The sequence below is a fragment of the Macrobrachium nipponense genome, chromosome 21 (genome assembly GCF_015104395.2).
Source record: "Macrobrachium nipponense isolate FS-2020 chromosome 21, ASM1510439v2, whole genome shotgun sequence".
In the NCBI taxonomy this organism is placed as follows: domain Eukaryota; kingdom Metazoa; phylum Arthropoda; class Malacostraca; order Decapoda; family Palaemonidae; genus Macrobrachium; species Macrobrachium nipponense.
In genome coordinates, this window is record NC_087212.1 from 26,199,328 (window position 1) to 26,203,900 (window position 4,573).

The following is a 4,573-nucleotide window of genomic DNA, read 5'->3' on the forward strand; positions in this document are numbered from 1 at the left end:
AAAGTTTATAGAACTAAAAAGTAAGATAGAAAATGCAGAACAAGCAAAAAGGTTATACAATCAAAAGAAAATGAAAAACGGGACTTGGAAGAAAAAACCCTATTAAATATCAAGCAAAACCCCAAGCTATTGTACTCATATGCGAAGAAGATGAATAAAGAAGAATAGAAATAGGCCCTCTGAGTTTGAAGGGAGATTAACGAATGAAAAAAAGAAATTTGCAACATATTGGCAGAACGATATAAGAGAGAATTGCACCCCTAGAATAGATAATGAGATAATGATATAGAAGTAAGGGATGAAAATAGTGAATATTAGCTGACATAGATATTAATGAAGCTGATATTGTGCAGGCTATTATGAAATTAAAAATGGAGCTGCTGCAGGGCCTGATGGAATTCCTGCTATTTTGTTTGTTTAAAGAAAGTAGTTCATTCTATCGCAAAGCCACTTGCAATATTATTAAGACAAAGTGTAGATACAGGCAAGATTTATGATGAGCACAATTAGCATATATTACCCCTACTTTCAAAAGTGGATCAAGACTAGAGGCAAGTAATTATAGGCCTGTGAGTCTAACATCACATATTATGAAAGTGTATGAAAGGGTAATGAAGAAAATATTATGAAACATTTAATAAAAAATAATTTGTTTAATAAAGGACAACATGGTTTCGTACCCGGAAAAAGTACACAAACCCAACTGTTAGTCCACAGTGAAGAACATATCAAAAATATGAAAAGCGGAAATGAAACAGATGTGGTTTATTTAGACTTTGCAAAAGCTTTTGATAAAGTAGACCATAATATATTAGCGAAGAAAATTAGAAAACACAATATCGTGGATAAAGTAGGAAGATGGTTAAAAGAATTTTTACACAACAGAAAACAGATAGTTATTGCAAACGACGAGAAATCGGATGAAGTCAAGGTAATATCCGGTGTGCCGCAAGGTACGGTGTTAGCTGCAATACTGTTTGTTATTATGATTGAAGACATAGACAATAATGTGAAGGATTCGGTAGTGAGTAGTTTCGCAGATGACACAAGAATAAGTAGAGAAATACTTGTGATGAAGATAGGAACGCTCTACAAAGAGACCTTAACAAAGTATATGATTGGGCAGAGGTAAATAGGATGGTATTTAACTCTGATAAATTTGAATCAATAAATTATGGAGACAGAGAAAGAAAGCTATATGCATATAAGGGACCTAATAATGAGACCATCACAAATAAGGAAGCAGTTAAAGACCTTGTGTGATGATGAATAGGAACATGTTATGCAATGATCAAATAGCAACTCTGTTGGCAAAATGTACAGCAAAAATGGGAATGTTGTTACGGCACTTCAAAACAAGAAAAGCTGAACACATGATTATGCTTTATAAAACATATGTTCGTAGTCCACTTGAATATTGCAATATGATATGGTACCCACACTATCAAAAGGATATTGCACAAATAGAGAGTGTACAAAGGTCCTTTACAGCTAAAATAGAAGAAGTTAAGGACCTAGACTTCTGGGAAAGACTACAATTCTTAAAATTATATAGTCTAGAAAGGAGAAGAGAACGCTACATGATAATTCAGGCATGGAAACAGATAGAAGGAATAGCAGAAAATATCATGGAACTAAAAATATCAGAAAGAGCAAGCAGAGGTAGATTAATAGTGCCCAAAACTATACCAGGAAAAATAAGGAAAGCACACAGGACATTAATCCACTACGCACCAGCATCGATAATGCAGCGTCTATTCAATGCGTTGCCAGCTCATCTGAGGAATATATCAGGAGTGAGCGTAGATGTGTTTAAGAATAAGCTCGACAAATATCTAAACTGCATCCCAGACCATCCAAGATTGGAAGATGCAAAATATACCGGAAGATGTACTAGCAACTCTCTGGTAGACATTAGAGGTGCCTCACACTGAGGGACCTGGGGCAACCCGAACAAGATGTAAGGTCTGTAAGGTCTGTAAGGTCTCTCTCTCTCTCTCTCTCTCTCTCTCTCTCTCTCTCTCTCTCTCTCTCTCTCTCTCCGTTTCTTTTTGATGTATCCGACGTGTAATGTAATTGGAGCGTGTTTGATATCATAAGAAACCTCGTTTATTGTTTTATTGCTCCCCTCCCGTCGGTCATAAAGGTCTCTAAAGTTGCGGGGTGTTTTAGCCTTTAGCCTGGTTGATCCGAGGACGTGGCTCAGCTGCTGCTGCTGATGCTGCTTCTGCGTCTGCTGCTTCGTGCTACTTCGTGCTACTTCGATGGTGGTTTCATACTAAGCAGAATCAGAGTGAACACGTAAGTTTTTCATAAGCGAGCCATGCGAAGTGTACACAAGCATTTCGATGTTGTGGAAGTATGACGGATTATAGGAGTTTTGACTCTTTAATAAGTAAATGGATGTTCTTAAATGTGCAGTGCAGTACATCGGCACAAAAGGAATTTTGAACAAGAATTTTTTTGGCATTGCTTTTGTGCTTATTATATAGGCTTATGTAAATGTACTTAAACGTCAGTTTTCGCAGATTGTAGAGATTTTCTGCCTTTGCCAACTACATTTCATGTTTTCTTTGAAGTGAGGATTCTACATCGTCGCTTTGAATGTACTAGGTCGGCTTGAATGGTCTTTAGTATGTTATAAAAATATATCCATTTACGTCACGTAAGATCCCAACGCCTCCACTTATTAAGGTTATTTTCCGGTCTGATGCCCAGCCGGGTACATCAAGCCAAATGAGAGTCGCAGTGTTCGTGATTTTAATGGTAGTTATTATTATTATTATTATTATTATTATTATTATTATTATTATTATTATTATTATTATTATTATTAATGATTAATGATTCCATGTAAGTTCCATATATACACACACATTACACATACACACACCACACACACACACACACACACACACACACACATATATATATATATATATATATATATATATATATAATTACACAAAAATACTTGTATGGAATCATATATGAAAGGCAACTTGCATTGTATGAAATTCTGACTTTTTATCCTTATTTTTCAGGTAAGCTTGAACAGTGTAATGCAGTTTCCCGGGAAATTGTAAGTAGTTTGGTTACTCAGACAGAATTCAGTAGATTGTGTGAACTAGTTTCCGTTCGAATATTTTATGCACGGAGGACAGGTGAAAACACTCACTGAGTTTTACTTGTGTTTCGTCTCCATCGCTATAACGGTCAGGTTTGATAAAATATAAAAATATGGTTTGAATAAGGAAACGCCATTGCTCTGGAGGTTCCTAAAACTCGTTAGATTAGGAATAATTTTTGCCTTCTGCAGCAGATTTGTTCAGCCCTGAACATCTTAGAGGGTGAAATCCAAGTGGCGGAGGAAATCGACTATGACCGCAATTCTAAGCTTCTGAAGTGAAGCTGAACGGATAAGCACATTCCAGTGAATACCTGAAAAGGTAAAGAGAGCTGCGTCGTGTCATCGGGAACGAAGGCCACAACCAATTACGTTTTGTGCAAAGCTAGTTAAAGCCAGGTAAAGCTGAGCGTAAAAGGCTGGCTTGCAGGGTTTTAACCCGGTTGACGTTGCTGGTGGGGTTCAGATTGGGGCCGATGGCCATCTTCATCTTCATGTGCTTTGGGATAACACTGGATAGTGGCATTGTTCGGCATTAGCTTTGACTAGACTTCGGTGTCATTTTTGTCATTTTATTGGAATGCAGTCTTTCTTTCAGTATCATCATCATCGTATTTTTTTCTTTTTCTATATGCCTTTTTCTTCTTGCTAATTTGGGTTTTCATCCTTAACGGCTTTGTTTTATCTTTTTTGTCCTTTTGATTATCTATTTTCCCGAGTTTTTTCACAGCCGTTCATCTGCCTTCTTTGTTCGAAACAAAGAACCAAGTAGGTGTTGCAAGGATGCTTTCCGTACTTTCAGCTCTTACGAGGTTTCTTCATGATCAGATTGATTGAATCACTTTAAGATCCCATTAAACCCTTCATGTTGTGCTCTTTTTAATTGGTTGAATTCTCTCTCTCTCTCTCTCTCTCTCTCTCTCTCTCTCTCTCTCTCTCTCTCTCTCTCTCTCTCTCTCTCTCTCTCTCTCTCTCTCATGGGATTGAGAGGTATTTTCGGAAAGTAAAAGTGTTTTAATATGATTTAATCCTAGTTATTATCGAGGCATATATTTTTGTACTCACGATAATTTGATCATGATCGAATAGCTGTTTTGCATTTGCAGGTGCAGAGTTTTATGAAGTAATGCCACAATGAAGTGGTTGTGAGAGTGCTTTTACATTCCCTTCATTATATTAATCACATGCCTTCCCACCCACCACCAACCTTCAGTCGCGCATTCGTGTCATTGTAAACCGATCATATTATTTTATCACCCACACCAACCTGCATTCCAACCCACCCACTTACAGCATCACCCTGTCTCAGTCATCTCCGAATCATGTGGACTCGCCCAGCCCGTAACTGGCGAGAGAGAGAGAGAGAGAGAGAGAGAGAGAGAGAGAGAGAGAGAGAGAGAGAGATCGTTATTTTTAAGTCGATATAGACATCCTTTGCCATTATTT

At 37.4% G+C, this 4,573-nt stretch overlaps 1 protein-coding gene across 1 annotated transcript in view; it reads left to right on the forward strand.

The window, feature by feature from the left end:
* The first annotated feature begins 3,050 nt into the window (after positions 1-3,050).
* The window catches only part of LOC135197858 (muscleblind-like protein 1), a 295,887-nt gene continuing 294,364 nt past the window's right edge, over positions 3,051-4,573 (forward strand). The window contains exon 1 of the mRNA XM_064225040.1: positions 3,051-3,082. The gene's annotated coding sequence lies outside the window, so the exon portion shown is untranslated. The remainder of the gene's footprint in view (positions 3,083-4,573) is intronic.